This window comes from Orcinus orca, chromosome 10, assembly GCF_937001465.1.
Source record: "Orcinus orca chromosome 10, mOrcOrc1.1, whole genome shotgun sequence".
Lineage (NCBI taxonomy): Eukaryota > Metazoa > Chordata > Mammalia > Artiodactyla > Delphinidae > Orcinus > Orcinus orca.
Window position 1 is genome coordinate 103860285 of NC_064568.1, and position 18096 is coordinate 103878380.

Consider the following 18096-nt stretch of genomic DNA (forward strand, 5'->3'; position numbering starts at 1 on the left):
AGAAAGTGATGACATATGCAGGATTTATTGAACATGTAGGTTACATATTTGTCTCATTTCATCCTCTCAGAGATGCTGTACAGTTTAGGTGCTTTTCATTGTGTCCAAAATCAATTCAAAATTTACTTACAAAAGGGGTAAGGTTGGGAGACTGTTGGCTCACATAATTAGAAGTCCAGGGGCAGACCTTTCTGGCTGTCTCGTGGCTGCATCTGGAGCCTCTAAATAAGTTCGCAGAGCGTTGTCCTTCTCTGCTGCTCTCCTGGCGCCGCAGTTTTCCGTTGGGTTTCATGCTGAGGCAGGGTCTCCCCACCTAGTGGCTACTTTAGGTTCATTCCACCCTATTCCTAGAGACTCAGAGAAAAGAAGAACCCAGACTGGCCAGACAGATGTTGTGTGCCCATCCCTGGATCGGTCATGCGGTCAGAGAAAAGCAATGCTGGTTGACTAGCCTGGACTACCTGTCGTCCTGTGAGGTGGGCGAGTATGGGCCACGTGCCTGGCAGTCTCATCCTTCCTTAGGGAACTGACCATTCCTGATAGAACTCGGGTTAAGTGACTTGCCCCCAAACCATTCAGCTCTAAGTGGAGGACCTGTGTATAAATCCCAGGGTTTTTCTGACTCCAAAGTGCGTGATGTTATATATAGTGTTAAGAGATTAAAAACTAAGAAAAACAGATTTATCCACAATATTTACCAATTCAGGTCACTTCATCTTTGTGGGTGGATCACATCTCCTTCTGCCTGAAAAACTTCCTTTACGTTTCCTGTAGTGCAGACCTGCTGGCCATGAATCTCTCGGCTTTTGTTTGGCTCAAAAAGGTATTTTGCCTCACTTTTCAAAGATATTTTCACTGGGTATAGAATTCTAGGTGGACAACTTGTTTTCTATCAGCACTTTAAAGACATAATTCTATGGTCTCCTAACTTGTGCTGTATGAGACATCACCAATAATTATCAACCTTGTTTCCCTGTATGTAATGTTTTCTTTTTCTGTCTAGCTGCTTTGAAGACGATTTCAAGATAATCACTATTTTCCAGCAGTTTTAAGGTGATGTGCCTTGGGGTGCTCTCCTCTTTTTTATTCTACTTGGAGTTTCTTGAGCTTCCTGAATCTGTGAGCTTACAGTTTCATCGAATTCATAAAATTTTCGACCATAATTTCAAATATTTTTCCATCCCCTTACTTTATTCTGAGATTCCAACTGCATGCATTTTAGACTTCTTTTTTAAAAAAATTTATTTATTTTATTTTTGGCTGTGTTGGGTCTTCGTTGCTGCGCACGGGCTTTCTCTAATTGCGGCAAGTGGGGGCTACTCTTTGTTGCATTGTGTGGGCTTCTCATTGCGGTGGCTTCTCTTGTTGTGGAGCACGGGCTCTAGGCGCGCGGGCTCCAGTAGTTGTGGTGTGTGGGCTCAGTAGTTGTGGCTCGTGGGCTCTAGAGCACGCGCTCAGTAGTTGTGGCACACAGGCTTAGTTGCTCCGCGGCATCTTCCCGGACCAGGGCTCGAACCCATGTCCCCTGCATTGGCAGGTGGATTCTTAACCACTGTGCCACGAGGGAAGCCCCATTTTAGACTTCTTGACATAGTTTCACACTTTACTGATAATCTGCTCATTTTTTGTTCAGTCTTCTCTCTGTGCTTCAAGTTTTGACTGCTGTACCTTCGATTCACTGTTCTCTGCTGTTGATCTCATACAAGTATTTTTCATCTCATACGTATATTTAATTTCTAGGAGTTCTATTGGTGTCTTCTAAAAATTTTCCATTTCTCTCCTCTTCGTGTTCATGTTTTCCTCTACTTTCTTCAGTGTATGGAGCATATGATACACTAACTGCTTTATGGTCCTTGTCTGTCATTTCATTATCTTTGTCATTTCCAGATGTATTGCTATAATTGCTCCTTCTCGGGGTTACAGGCCATATCTTCTCGCTTCTTTGTATCTTCTGATTGGATGCCAGACATTGTGACTTTCACGGTGTTGACTGCTGGATTTCGTTCTAGTCCTTTAAATATTCTGGGGCTTTGCTCTGGCGCACAGTTACGTTACTTGGAATCAAATGGGTCCTTTGGAAACATGCTTCTAAGCTTTACTGGGGTAAATCCAAAGTAGTCTTTGATCCAGGGATAACTTAACCCCACTATTACAGCAATGCCCACGCATGACGAGGCGTTTCCAGTCTAGCTAATAGGAACACAAATCATTCCCAGCCCCGCATGAGCTCTAGGAACTGTTTTGTCTACTGCTTTCCGGCAGTTTTTCCCCCGTTCCTGAGCAGTAGTTTCCGACCTTACACATTCACGTTTGTTCTCAGCCAAAGACACGAGAGGCCCTCTCTGCAGACCCCCCGAGCTCTCTCTGTGACGCTCCTTCCTCTTCTGTTTTCTGCCTTGTGCCCCTGCCTGACTTGGGCCCTCTGAATTCTGATGTCTCGGTCCTCAGCTCACGGAGACCACCGAACCCTGTTGGCTTCCACTTCCCCCCGTCCCCACTGCAGCCTGGAAGCGGCGTCCAAACCGCCAGCTGGGGCAATCTCATGCTAACTCATCTCCCTTTCCTCAGTGGCCATTGACTGCCTGGTGTCCAACATCTTGAGAACCATTGTTTCATATATTTTGCCCAGGTTTTTAGTTGTTTCCGTCAGGAGGGTAATCCAGTTCCTGTTGCCCCATCTTGGCTGAAAGTAGAATTCCTCTGCTCATCTCCTTTTGATTAAAATGGTGGGGTTATTTTCCCCTTCCAACTACTAATTCTCTTGCGGCAGTGCCTGTCCTGTGTATTTGCTCTTGTACTCCTTTGAGTTTGGACTCTTCATTTATGATTTTTCTTTCTTTTTACTTTTTTTCTCACTTCTTTGACCTATTTAGAAATTTTTTCCCCAAGAATCTCATTTCAGAGTTTTTGTAACTTTAATGCATTTTTCTTTCATTCTGTTATCCTTTGCTTGATTTTTTTCTTTTTTAGATAATTTGAAGTTTTAGGTTATAGTTTTCATCCATTTGAATCTGTTGTGGTTTTGGCATACTTATCTGTAGAGACAGTATTCTGCTTATAATTCTCCTTGCTTTTATTAATAATTTTGTATGAGATTTGAGCACGATTTTTTTCTGTTGCCTATTTTAAAGTGAAATGGGTTTTCCTGTAGTTTTAGGCGTAAAAGAAAGGCCAGGATAGTTTTAAGAGCTGCATGGCTCTATTCCTCCCCCTTGTGTTGTTTTCAGAAAAGTGATTTTTTTTTTTTAACCAGCTTACTTTCTGAGATCTGCTCCAATCAGTCTCCCTCCCTCATTTTTACCAGGACCTTTTCTTTCCTTTGATGCTGTTAATCCCATCTTCCATATTATGGACTCTGCTTCCAGCAGCTTTTCTTACTATAAGGCTAGTTCTGAAAGGGAAATTTGATTTTTTAGTTTGATTAGGGTCAGTTTCTTGGCCTGTTTTTGATGGGGGTGGTGATAGAAGATGGTTGAGGGAGACTCAAAGCTGTGACCCCGCCACCGTCTTCCAAGGACCCTGGGATCCAGTCATTTCTGAAGTCTCGCTTCTATTTCATCATCCACTTACTTCGACAAATAATCTTTGGGCACCTGCCCCGAGCGTGACACTGTGCTAAGGATACAGGTAGGAATAAACACACTCCAGCCTTCAGGGAGTTTCCAAGCCGCTGGGGAGACAAATAGAAGCACAATTAAGTGCAACCAGGGGTAGCTGCTGTAAAGATGCCATGGAAACACGGAGAAGGCGTCAACGCACCCTCATTGATTTGAAATCAGGCCAATTTCCATAGAAAAGCAACATTTACATCCCCCCAAACTGGAAGGTCTAATGTGACTCACATATTAATGAGAATCAGGGCTCCTGTAGGAGACAACGGGCTGGTTTAAACGATAGCTCTTGAAACAGCCAAGCTGTTATTATAGAAAACGTGGCTGTGTAATTAGTGCCGTTTCCTGCACAGAGCTGTGTGCTTCTCACCATCACCATGAGCCTGGCCTCCCTCTGCTTTGTTTTCCTCTTCCCCCAGCAATCCTGACAAGTGTCTGGGAAGAAGCAGGGTGGCTGTGCTTGCTGTAGATGCTATCTCCTGCTCTTGGTGGCAGACACCCCAGACTGTAGCTTTCTGTCCTTCGGCGGAAAGGAGTCCTGCACTGAGTCCACCTGCATCCCTGACCCGTGCCGAGCCTCCCCGGCCCAGCCCCTCCCATCACCCCCGGAGGCCCACAGGCTGGCTCCTTGGCTGGCATTTCACACAATCGTGCCCCTTTGTTTGGATATTTCTCAGAAAAAGCCGGCGGGTGGATGTGAGTGCTGGCACAGGAGAGGGCAGGCTGCCATGCGCCCAGCTTCCGCCCACAGCAGTCTTTGTGGGCAGATCTTCATTGCACGGCACCGATGTGCGCGTCTTGCGAGTGAAATCTTTTGGTTGTTTTTGGGTTTTTTTAGTGTTGAATCTGGTATTCAGTTGTGCAGAGGTTAAGTGAGAGATTCTGAGGAGACGTAGATGCGGTTATGCTTGGGAGCCAGCACCATCTCCACGTGCAACGTCTTCCTAGAGGTCCAGGAGCTCAGAAGCAACCCGAGGCCAGGAGGCGGGAGAGGGATGGTGTCAGCAAGGCCTTCCCCGTGTCAGCCTCAGCGACAGCATCCAGGAGGGGAGCCCGCTGAGGGCAAGCACCGCCCAAAGCTTCCGACCAAAAGTGGGGGCGGGGAGCGGACAGGAGTGTGGGAGAGACGGGGTCGGCGGCCCCACCCCCCCGGCCGCCCCTCCTCCAGCTGCTTTGACTCACGGCCAGGCCTTGAGGAGGTCACTGCAGGGCCAGCGCTGCTGCTGGCTTCTAGGGGTTCAGCGACACCCCGACTCGTCATACGGGGGAGGAGTTCCCTTTGCCAGATAAAGTCTGTAAGATGAGGTTAGAAAGTTCCTGGAGGAAATGAGAAATTCTAGGGCTTGGAAGCAGAGGACTTCCAACCTCCGAGAGGCTCGTCCTAACTCGACCGTCTCCCACGTGGGCTCCCTCCCACCTCCCCTTCCTGGCTTTGACGCTGCCTGAGATGGTCGCCAACCAGACACGTGTGGTCATCCGGGCCGCCGTGGACCAGGGACGGGTCTCCTCTCTCTCTCACCCCCGCCCCGGCGGTTCTGTTCTGTCCCCTCAGTTACCCCCAGACCACTGAGGTGAAGGCACCTCCCCGTGGGGGCTTCTTGGACAAAGCCTTCAGGGGCGTCTCTCCTGCAGGTCTCAGGCCCTGGCCTGGCACCCCTCCCCCACCCCTGCCCACATCGCCTGTCCTGTCCAGCCGTCCTCGCTCACAGCTCATTGTCTGTGATAGCTGTGTCCTTCAGTGAGGTCCATGTGTCCCAGGGACACGGGCCAGACTGATCACACTGCAGACTGTGGGACTCAGGGGGCCCCTCGGTTCCTGGGAACATGTCTGCCCACAGTGGCATGGATGACCAGCTTCTTTTCATGTCCTCGCTTTCTTCACCCACTTTTAGACGGTTCACTGGGTCTCTGGCTCCTCTGAGCCTTTAGCGTGTACGCCCAGCAGGAAGTGACCAGAAATCTTGTGCTGTCAGAGCGCCAGGCAGCTCTGCCACCAGGGCCCGGGTGCAAGCACGTGTCATTCCGCTTACAAGCTGCGGGAACTGGGCAGGTACTTAATGCCTCCGGGCTTTCGTTTCTGCGCCTACGAAATAGGAACGGTTGTTATGCCTGCCCCGGGGGTCACATACAGACGTGGGCCCTAGAACAGCGCCTGGTACGCGGCAGCACCTGGTATTACCACCCGTGGTCATTGCTGTTGTTGGTAACATTCGAGGTGGTGGTGAGAACTGTCACCTCCTGAACATGGTGCCCTTCTGGAAGCCCTGGCCTTCTCTCAGGAGGCACGGCTGGTACCCAGGTCAGCGAGCAGGAGGTGGTGACACCGCGCACTGGGCGAGGAGGGGAGCGTGGAAACACTCTGGACGCTCCCCAGGTGTGACGCTGAACCATACGAAATCACTGGGGCCCGGGGAGAAAACCCCAGATTTCTGTTAATGTGACCCCACGTGTGTCCTGAGCAGTGGGGTCTCCCAGGCTCTCCTGACGGCTCATCACAGGGGCAAGAGTGTCTGCGTCCCCAGGGGCTCCTCAAACTTTAACCTGCCGGCTCTTCCCCGGGGATCTCGTTAAAATGCAGATTCTGACTCAGTCCGTCTGCGATGGGGCCCGAAATCCTACATTTCTAACCTGCGCCCAGGGACGCACTGCTGCCCCACCTGCCAGGGAGGGGCAGGGCCCCTGGATGATGTCGGTGGGTGTTGAGTTCTAGCTGCAGAGATCCCAGAATAAATGTTTTCCTTGCAGCATTAGCATATTAAAAACACGATAAGACAAGGGGGTAGCAGAGTCTCTAGCAGCGTGTCACACTTCCACACCACCTGCTTGAAGGGGTCACAGTCTACCCATTTTGCTGCCAGCCCACGAAGCCTATGCAAAAGGACGCTTTTCTTCCCTTTCCTCACTGACCACTCACTGCAGACATTTACTGAGCGCCTCCACGTGAGACAGGCTGGGCTACCGAGCGTGGGAAAATGTCTCAGTCATTCGGCATCCACACCTTTTTGCTGAACTGCATTTTGGTGTAAGCGCTCTGCCACCTGGCAGGGACTCCTGCCTGTGGAGATGCCTGTGGATGTGACCTGCTTCCAGGCCCTTCGCCCTGGTTGCCCTGCCCAGGCTAGAGACTGCTGAGGACTGGAAATGCTCCAGGGGCCTGTGCGTCATCCAGGGAGGTGACCTTTCACAGCCCAGCTGTTGGGACAGCATCCACAAACCTGTCCTGACCGACACCAAGCAGGCAGAGGAGGGGACAGGACCGACAGCCCGTCACATGTACAGAAAGAGAGCTGGCCAGGGCCGTAGCTCTGCTTCCCCCTGGAAACCCCTCAGATCTGGATATAATGAGATGAAAAGGGAATTCAGATGCTCCGCAGCTTCTAAAACTAGTTCTGTCTTGCTTCACCGAATGTTTGGAGCAGCTAATCTTCACTGATTTTGGCAGCTTTGTAGCCATTTCACTTTTATGCCCCTGAATTGCTAAAAATCACTTCTTTCTTTTTATGAGAAAAGGGTTTTGGAAAATATCTTATTTGCTTGCTCTTCTCTTGAAACCCTCCATTCACAACCTCCACACCCATTCAAAAACCACACACATGGAAACACAAAAGACCCCAAAGAGCCAAAACAATCTTGAGAAAGAATGAAGCTGGAAGAATCATGCTATACTATAGTATACTACATACTATACTACAAATCTACAGTAATCAAAACAGTATGGCACTGGCACAAAAACAGACACATAGATCAATGGAACAGGATAGACAGCCCAGAAGTAAACCCACACACTTATGGTCAAGTAATCTACAAAAAAGGAGGCAAGCATATATAATGGAGAAAAGACGGCCTCTTCCATAAATGGTGCTGGGAAAACTGGACAGCTATATGTAAAAGAATGAAATTAGAACACTCTCTAACACCATAGACAAAAATAAACTCAAGATGGATTAAAGACCTAAATATAAGATCAGAAATCATAAAACTCCTAGTAGAAAACATAGGCAGAACACTCTGATATAAATAACAGCAATATTTTTTTGGATCTGTCTTCTAAAGGAAGAAAATAAATGCAAAAATAAACAAATGGGACCTAATTAAACTTAAAAGCTTGTGCACATGAAAGGAAACCACAGACAAAATGAAAAGCCAACCTACTGAATGGGAGAAAACATTTGCAAATGATATGACTAATAAAGGGTTAATATCCAACATATATAAACAGCTCATACAACTTAACATGAAAAAAATCAAACAACTCGATTAAAAAATGGGCAGAAGACTTGAACAGACATTTTTCCAAAAAGGATATTCAGATGGCCAACAGACCATGAAAAGATGCTCAATATCATTAATCATCAGGGAAATGCAAATTAAAACCACAATGAGATATCACCTCCCACTGATGATGTCTCATGATGCCAGAATGGCTATCATCAAAAAGAATACAAATAACAAATGTTGGCAAGGATGTGGGGAAAAGGGAACGCTTGTACGTCGGTGGTGGGAATGTAAATTGGTGCAGTCACTGTAGAAACAGTATGAGGTTTCACAAAAAACTAAAAATAGAACAACCATTGGACTGAGCAATTCCACTCCTGGGTATAGATCTGAAAAACAAAAACTCTAATTTGAAAAGATACATGCACCCCAATGTTCACAGCAGCATTATCTACAATTGCCAAGAAATGGAAGCAACCTTAGTATCCATCAACAGATGAATGGATAAGGAAGATGTGGGGTGTGTGCACACGTGTGTGCATGCGCACACACGTGCGCACACACAAACACACACACACACACGGAATACTACTCAGCCATGAAAAAGAATGAAACTTGGCCATTTGCATTACCCTCTGCCTAAACCATCAAGAAACATAAACAAATAAGTGTGGCTGTGGCCAGTAAAACTTAACTTATAGCACCTTTTTTGTAATAAACTTTTTGTAAATGACTGCTGACTTCTGCTCTATTACATTAAAATCTATTGGTCTATCTTGCACTTGGAATGGATGATTTTGACCATGCAGATGCCCTGAAAGGGTTTTAGGGACCCCCAGGGGGTCACTAGATCACACTTTGAGAACTATTGCTCTAATATTCTTGTTACACAAGGTAATAAGTTTCTTAAGATGAAAGCTACGTTCAGTTGGACCTTCTGTTTCTTGCAGCCAAAAGCAACTTTGCTGATAAACTCCTAGGTAGTTTCTCAAGCCAGAAATCGGAAAACCAGCTTCTATCTTGGATCCTGGGAAATGGCAAAGCCCACCACATTTCCTCCTACCAGTTTGCTGTGCCGGCAGGAGAGGAGAAATTGCAGATGCATGTCCAGACTTGGGAGGTCCCAAGAGCCCCCAGGAGCCTTGCTGGGCCCCGGAACATTGCAAGAGAGCTTCAGAAAGCTTCCGTGTTTTAACTGGGAGGAGCATATGTAGCTGGGAGAGAGCCAGGAGAACCAGAGACATTGTTTAGACAACAGGTGTATTAGTCAGGGTTCTTCAGAGAAGAACCAACAGAATAAGGAATTGCAGGCCAGGGAAGTCCCACCACCCGCCATCTGCAAGCTGGAGGTGCAGGAGAGCTGGTGGTGTGGATCCAGTCTGAGTCCAAAGGCCTGAGAATCCCGAGAGTCGATGGTATAGGCCCCAGGCTGAGGGCAGAAGAAGACTGATGTCCCAGCTCAACAGTCGGGCAGAGAGAGCAAATTCTCCTTCCTCCATCTTTTTGTTCTATTCAGACCTCCGAAGGATTGGGTGACGCCCAACACATTGGGAAAAGCAGTTTGCTTCACTCACTTTGCTGATTAAAATGCTGATCTCGTCCAGAATCACCATCCCAGACACACCCAGAATCACATGTAACCAACTACCTGGGCACCCCATGGTCCAGTCACGTTGACACATACAATTAACTGTCACAACGGGACCAGGAGGGTAAGTCAGCACGAACTCTCTCCTGGGGGACGACGGGATGTGGGTACGCGAAAGGTGTGAGCGTGGGTAGATGACAGTGAAGGGGGAGAGCAAGACCCCCTCTCTGGGATGCTCTAGCATCACATATTCCGGCCCTAACGTGGAACCAGCCTCAGGGAGGAGAGGGGAGGATGAAACCCCAGTTGACAGAGGGTCTTCTGAATTGACAAAGATTAACCTACGTCGACTAAGTTGAGGTTGTCTTTTCCGCCAAACAGAGTCGGGGGCTCTTGAGATAGAAACTAAGGTTGATTTTAGAAAATTTAGGAAACTTTAAAACATTTTAATAAACATACATTTTTAGTTTATGTGCTAAAAATTCATCTTCTCTAACAATGGACATCATCAAATTCAAAAATTTTGCCAACCTGAAGAAAAATGATCTCACTCTCATTTTATTTATATTTCCTAATTATCAGCGAGGATAAGTACCATTCGTATGTCACTGGGGGCATTATTTTTGAATCCACTACAGTGCTTTTGAATCCTGTGCAATTAATGTTCACAAAATAGGACACTTGAGGATCTGAAGAGAACCCACGGGCACAGAAACGGGCGCTGCTACTTCTACCTTCAAATTGAGTAGATTTAGTTTGTCCGACATTAAGTAGACTGCTTACGGGACGAACTCTTCTAGTTCAAGCTGACCTCTGTCTTTGTGTGCCCTGCTCACCATGGATACTGAACTTTGTTCCAACATGCACCCCTCCTTGCCCACCTTCCTGCTCCCTCCGTCAGCACCTGCTGGGGCCAGGGCCACGGCCCCAGGCTGTGTTCGGGATTCTGCTACTTCCAAAGCCTCCCTTCTCTTTCCCAACATTCTAATGAGAGCAACACGCACTTCTCTGAATCTAGATTCCACATGCTGAGGCAAGTCATTCTCCATGCTGTGCTATTTCTTCTCTATATTAAACAGCCTCCATTTGCTTGCCTGCGGGGGTCATACTCATTTATAAGTTACTTTTATTAAAAACAAGATGCTACACGGGATAAAGGCGGCTGCCTCAAGTCTCACCACTGTAACGCAAGAATTTCTTTCTTTTTTTTTAATTTTAGTGTCTAATCCTTCCTCAACAACAGACTTTTACATGTTGATAATACTGTATCATTACCTAAGTATTTCCCTTGTAAGCACTGGACGTCCATCTGCTATGTTTAGTCTACAAACATGATAAATCATAAGAACAATGGTATTACGAATTTGCATAATCCTTGCCTGTTTGTAAAATTCAAATATCATCACATCTCTTTATTTTCCTTTTTTCATTTATTTATTTTTCATTTACTTATTTATTCATGTGTTTATTCAACAAATTATTTATGGTGCTGGGCAATGGGGGTTCACCTATAAATAAGACAGACACTGTCCCTGCCCTTGAGAACCTCACAGCCTGGGAGGGGAGACAGACGCCATCGTGTGATTTCCATGCATTTACCCATTTGAGCCAGGCATTCATGCTGTATTTGCACGAGCATCAAAACAGAGAGTACCTGTTTTTTAAATGATTTGCTGTTCGCATACAAGTGGCCCGAAGAGTGGCTGTCCTGTGTGTGTTTTAGCTGATGGAGTCATTGCCTCAAGGCTGTAATAAAAGCAGAACCGCGAAAGGTACCTGAAGACTCGCCATCCACTCCTGGGGTTTAATCTCCAGATACCACTCCCGCCCTCTTACTGCGGCAGGACCGCCAGTCAGATAGAAACGCTCTTTTCAATGAGAAAAACAATTAAGCACTGAATAGGCGAGAACAAGAAAAAGCGAGATAAGAATCGGACACACCAGCCGGCTTTGCGAGGCGTCTTTCTAACGGTGGATGCAAATGCAGCTTTCTCACCAGAGTCCATCCTTTCTGGACTCTTCCACGTTAATAAAGAGGAAGTCGGCGAGACAGTTAAGAAACTACCACTTACTCTAGTTTAACTCTAGGCCCGTTATGAGGAAAACTGTTTCACGTCTCAGGCCTAGAACTAATCACTAACCCTTGAAAAAACTTATTTAAAAAATAAAACTTAAAGCCTACAAGCTGAAAGGAGGGCAGCCAGCCCTAACCCTAGGATGCCTTTCGCTAATTTCAACCGTTATTAATGTTCCGCCCACTTCGTGGCACTGGCTTGTGCGTGTATTTTTTGCTGAATTATTTGAACACAGATTACAGGCATCACAACACTCCCCCTAAAGCGTCAGAGCACACCTCCTGAGGACAAAGACACCCTCTCCCACGACCGCCGTGCTGCTACCACACCCGGGAAGCGTGTCACCAGCTCCCAGGCTCACCTAACATGCAGCTGCGCTGCCCAGGCGTCGTGTGCCGGCTGGAACAGGCTGCCGGCCCTGCCGCCTGGGCACTGAGCCCTGTCTCCGCCCTGTCCACTGCCTTCCAGAACCAAAAGCCCGACGTGGGGATGAGGCTGTCCGGAGACGTGGCAGGCACCTTCGCCCAGCAGCTCAGACCCCTGATGCGGACGCCTCCCCACGCCCGCGTCACCGAGGCCGCGTCCCGACCCCGTGGGCCACCCGTGGCTGAGCTGATGGGCCACCCTGACCCGGCCCGTGCTGCAGCTGTGCAGGCGTATTTCAAATGGCAAGTGAAGATGTTAATCGTGCATCACAGGACTGGACACACACATTCCGACCGCCGCCTGCACAGAACGCTGCCGAGAAAAACGGCTCTCAGCAGCAACGCCCGGGAGCTCCCATTTCACTAACATTTACGTCAGCAGAGAGGTGCTCGGAACAGCAAAGGCGCTTCAGCTTCGTAGAAAAGGGTAAGGAAATGCTCTGTATGGAGGAAGATCAAACCGTTGAAGGGGGAGGGAGACGCTGCCCCATTCTCCTGTCCCTCGCCTATCTCCCCCCTCCCCGAGCCTGTCCCAGCATCAGCGCAGGGGTTCAAATTCCTGAGGTCCCAGCGGCCACCTGCAGGGACCATCACAGGGCAAGCACGATGACAAAGACTCAGCGCCAGGATGACGGCCCCGTGGCACAGACACTTGCTGGCCCTGGTCACCTGCAGGTCAGGGCAGCATGAGGGCCCTGCAGGGCCGCTGCCCGAGGGGAAGAGGTCCTGGGGTCAAGGGCACAGGCTCTTGTGGCGCCGGCAAAGGGAGCCTGCTGTGAAGACAGAAAGCCTGAGGGAAAGGAAAGGCAGGGAGTGAATGAAAATAGGAACAGGCTCACTGTTCTGACAGGCCAGACGCTCAATGAACGTGGTGCTTCAGTGAGAAGGAGTATCTTGTTGGACATTTAATCCCACCGGCAAGCTTTGGGCTTTCTGTTTTTGCCCACGGTAACGCCCCAACAAAGGGCTGCAGCCTTGCTGGTGCAGGAAAAGAGGGAAAGAGTGGACACTGGATGGACCACCCCCCTTCCTTTCATGCAGACGGTCCTGCGGGCTGTGTGGTGGTTACCTAGGAAACAGCGTGGATGTGAAACTCCAGGAAATGCGTGGTCAGGCGGCAGGAGATGCAATTGATTTTTTTTTTTTTTTTTTTTTGCGGGCATTGCGTGATGCCAGGCCATTTTCTTAACCCCTCTGCACCAGTTTCCTCATGTCCCAGGAGGAGATCAGATCTACCTTGTGTGTGTGCGAGTGTGCGTGAGCACGTGTGTGTGTGTAAGGCGCCTCGGCCGGCTGGTGGACACAGGGGGAGCTCAGTGCGGATGCTTTCCTTTCTATGCCCACTCACCAGGCACCACTGAATAACTGGGATGCAGATCTGGTAGAGAAACAGCTGAGGTGATACACGTGAAGAGCAGGCACTGTGAACTGGGCCTTGCCCTCTCCACCGCTGGGGACCTTCCGCCACCATACGAAGGAGCATCACTAACCTGATGGGTGACAGACTGCTGGCCCAGCTGACGTCACGCTGACAGCCAGACAAGACAGCGAGTCACTGGACCAGTGAGCCGCCGACCGCCAGCCCTAGTGAAGTTGCCCAGGACACGGGGCCCCAGAGGGACTGGCCCTGGACAAATCGCACTCAGCCACCCCTCAAACCTGGCTTAATAATAAGTGCTTTGTCTTAATCCATCAAACCTGAGGGCGGTTAGTTACAGAGCAAAAGATAGCAGAGGGGCTTCCCTGGTGGCGCAGTGGTTGAGAGGCCGCCTGCCGATGCAGGGGACGCGGGTTCGTGCCCCGGTCCGGGAAGATCCCACATACCGCGGAGCAGCTGGGCCCGTGAGCCATGGCCGCTGAGCCTGCGCGTCCGGAGCCTGTGCTCCGCGGTGGGAGAGGCCACAACAGTGAGAGCCCCGCGTACCACACACAAAAAAAAGATAGCAGAGATAATCACTATTACTAGGGCTTTCTTCCCGAGATGGCCATATTCCCCAGAATCCCCTCACCAACATCCTGTTACCTACATCTGGCTGCCAGCATGCTGAGAGCCAAGGAGAAGCCTGGGGGTTCAGAATTCAGTAGTAATACTCACCACGTCCCCTGAATAAATGAGGGCCAGCTACAAAGTCTGGGCGGGGGGCACGGTGTCCACACAGAAGACTGCCCTCACTTCTGACAGGTACAAGTTTGAGGGGTTCCCCAAACCACCCTCAGTTTCAATAATCTGCCAGAAGGACTCATAGAACTCACTGAAAGCTGTTCTACTCCTGCTTATGGTTTATCACAGGGAAAGCACGTGGGTTAAAATCAGCCGAGGGAGGGGAAACATGGGAGGTGTCCCGGAGTGTCCGACACAGGGCCAAGGGCCCAGTGGTCCTCTCCCCGCGCGGACACGGACACATTAAGCCCCTGCCGTCGATGTGAGACCACACACATGGAGCATCGCCCACGAGGTCGATGACCTGAACCTGTGAGCCCGCAGTTCCTACTGGGGCTTGACCACCTCCCAGCCTACCCAGCAGCCTCTTGCCCCAGCTCCTCCTGGACGCTGAGGCCTTTGGTCTCTAGTTCCTGGGAGGTCTCACCTGGTACCGTGTGGCCCAGAACCCCAACTGCAAGTCACTCCTTAGACACTCAGTGGCCAGAGCCCCCCAAGCAAACAGCACACTCGTATCAGGCAGGACATTCCAGGGGCCTGGAAGTCACCTCCCGGCAGCCGAGGGAAGAGACCAGACCTCTCCTGGGTGAGATTAATTCTCCACCACACAGGCCACCCCTGGCTTCTGGCCAAGGCTCTCTTACAGCAAAGCAGTCATCTTTGAGCATCTATACTTGATATAGTATTTATCAGACTGAGCAATAGGAAACAACCCATCGATTTATCCTACAAGGCCGGTACATATATTTCCATCTTTTTGTACTAAGTTGATTACTCTTTTCCCCTCGTGATAAACTTGTACAGAACTATGCAGCATAAAAATGAGCTGACAGTTGGGTCAACCCAGTTCCTCCCCAAGCCAGTCATTTTATTACGTCCTGCACAGGCTTTAACTCCATTTCTCACTATATTTGATCATCAACATCAGTATTATCATCAGACGTGTTTACATAAGGTGGTTGAGTCCCACCAACAAGGCCAGCATCGCCCCCGTATCACAGTGTGGCAGCCTGACAAACGAAAGTCAAAAGGTTACACTTCATCAGAGTCCCACTGAGTCATCGACAATGGGACCAGGGCATCATCACAACCTACGACGCTCCGTGAGTGATGCCACCCAGTTCTGTAGGCTTCCACTCGACCATTCCGGTTCCAAAAGCAAGCGTGGTGTCGGCAACAGACAGCCCCACCCTCTCAGGCAGCCAGTGTACCTGGGCTAAGCGCCCCCACCATCTCGTGTTCCGAGTCTCTCTCAAGGTACCAACATAAACGTTGGATTTCCTTCACTGCACAAACCATTTACTTACTCACTCCTTTATCCTCAGCTCCCGTTCCACATTTATCATCTGGTTTTTAACAGACTTGTCCACCTCTGTTCGGAAAGGATGCTAGGCTCAGCCTCCGTGCTGGGTTGGCAGCAGCAATGGTAGTCTGGCAAGCCCCCCCTTCAGTGCCCCCGTCCTTTCTGTAGGGGAGGGTTTTTGCCAGATAAGATCAAGGCACAACCCACTCCCTCTGGCCCTTAGGGATTCTGACATAAAGATGGGAGGGCACAGTGAGAGTCTCTTGCTTAGGCATCAACCCTACTACTGGCCAGTGGTTGCTGCCCTGGTCCCAGGACCACTGCATCCAGAAAACGGAAGTTGAGGTGATGTGGGAAACGGCTGTACAGTCATATCAGCATCCCTCCCACTTGTACCCCAGATACCACAGAAAAGTGGAGGAACCTCCCCGGTGGACCATCCACGGCCCCCTTCCTGTTGAGTGTGAGCACACATTCACAGAGGTGTGTGAGCCGGCCCTCCTTGCAGGAATCATTGCCCGTTCCAGTGATCTACCCGACTATTTCTCAGGATGAGAGTGGGGTCCTCGATGGGAAGAAATGCGACTCCGTGGTCCAAATTGGTACAATACCTTCTATTCCAGTCCTTTTACAGTATTTTGTACAACTGCCTCTTCCACCAGGCGTGCAAAACCTAACTCAGTGTCTACTACCACGGCGGCGGGGGCGGGGGAAGCAGCACAGCGCCACCTGCCGGCGTGGGCATCACCCTCCCCCGGAGCAGCCTCCGTCCTTCCTGCAGACTGTACGGCTGCCATTTTGTGCCCCAGGAGGAGTGTATCTAGATTCAGCCCATCTCTGCATTGCCGTGGTACCCACACGTCCACCGAGTTCGTGGACCCACGAGGCCACCTCAAGGATGGCCACCTGCCCGTCCCAACCTCTCCCGATCCCCGAAGGGGGAGCTTCTCATGGGCAGCGAGCACGCCCTACACTGATGCACCCCTCAACTCCCAGAGTGACTTCTACAGGGCTGTGCCCCACGCGGGTGGCCCTTTAACAGGCCAGGCTCCGCTGCCCGCCTGCCTGACCCTAGGGCCAGGCCACTGGCCACAACCCCTGAGTCATTAAAAGCCCAAACATAGAGGCGAGTAGCTCGCCTTCCAGGCCACGGAGCTGACTGCTTCCTTCCTCCTTCAGGTAGAGCGGCAGCTCTCCAGACGGGATGCTGTGCGCTCGCTTCAGAACTGCCAGCCACAAGCCAAGCAGCCCTTTGCTGGTCAGGAGAGTTGTTGACAGGGCGAACCAGGCGGCTGTAGAGTTAGTCCTGGGGGAGGTGCCCTCTCCTCCTCGTGTTCCGTCAGCACCCTTTCCTGTACGAACCATCTCCATCCACTACGGGACGCCCTTCGCACGCCCCTCTCTAGAGAGCATTTCTCTGACGTCACCCAAGACATTCCGGGTCTTTCAGGTTCCGAGGTTATCTTAGGTCCTTCAGCCATCGGGGCGGTTTCAAGTAATGTTCAAAGCAGCCTAGGAATGATCTTTGCAATGGAAATTTTCCGGAATTCTCCAGTGGGAATCCCAGCGGTCACTGCCAGGCGGGATCCACAGGCTTCTGCCATAAGCCCCGGTCTGCACCCGACGCGGGTCACCGTACAGATAATCTCTCCGTACTTCGCGCCGGTCGCGTGAGCAAGCTGGGGACTTCGGGCCGTCTCGGTGATGACCCCTCGGCTGTCGAATCAACAGCAATAAAGCTGGGGGTGGCTTTACCTGCCTCCTGGTTTATAATACTAGGAAGGGGAGGCATTCTCCAGTCAGACACAACATCTGTCCCCATGAAGCATTCAGGTAAAGGACACACAACCACTTCACAGAGTCTCCTGGAACATTTCAGTTTTCATCCAAACTTTCACCTCAGTCCCACCGACTCCTTCCTCCCTGTATCCTCCGAATCTAACTGCAGCTCTGGTAGCAGAGTGCACGGCCCCCGTGTCAAGGATCTCCCAAAGCACCTACTCCCCCCGCCCCCCCCACCCCGAGCCTTCTGCCCCCTCACCGGCACACATCCTGGGCTCCCAGCTCGGGGCAGGGGAGGGGGATTGCCCAAGGGACCTGGGCTCTTAGCCAGTCTGTGCCCTGATTAGACTATGGGGCCGTCACCTCATGAAATTCTTGGTCAGCTGTCTCATTGTCATCTGTGCCTTCCAGCTTTTAAAATTCCTCCAAACCAAGGCGAACGAAGCAGATTTAGGGCCCTTCAATGTGAAGGAACCAGCAGAGGCTCCCATGGGTCCATCTGACTTCTGAGAGTGCTGCAGCAAGACCTTTATTCTGATCCCACCAACGTCTGCTTAACTTCCCCAATAGGAACTGCTCACAGATTTGAGCCCCACTGGGACCGGCTCCGACTTTCCCCTTTGTCTCTTCCCCATTATCTTGCAGATCTCAGCCATCTGTGTCTTTGGCTTAACTATCCCGTTGGGTGGCAGCCCTGAGTTAGCTCGGAGCAGCCCGAATCCAAGCGTGGCGCAGCCTCAAGATGCATCCTGACACCCCACTTTCACTTGGCTTATTGCAGAGAACCACCACGCAGGGACGGACACTCATTCGCTTGTTCTTTGTTACTCCGCATTTTCTCACGCGTCCAGTGAGCTAACTACTCAGGGGCTGGAGCCATGGTGAGACTTTTACCTCTGATAACTAAGTGCGGCACAGCTCCAGTTCTACACCTTG

General features: G+C 50.3%; 2 protein-coding genes across 6 annotated transcripts in view; one reads left to right on the plus strand and one right to left on the minus strand.

Moving 5' to 3' along the window:
- The window catches only part of PSMG4 (proteasome assembly chaperone 4), a 72701-nt gene that overhangs the window by 40058 nt on the left and 14547 nt on the right, over positions 1-18096 (minus strand). The gene's annotated exons all lie outside the window — the stretch shown is intronic.
- The window catches only part of LOC101289275 (tubulin beta-2A chain), a 145471-nt gene that overhangs the window by 8475 nt on the left and 118900 nt on the right, over positions 1-18096 (plus strand). The gene's annotated exons all lie outside the window — the stretch shown is intronic.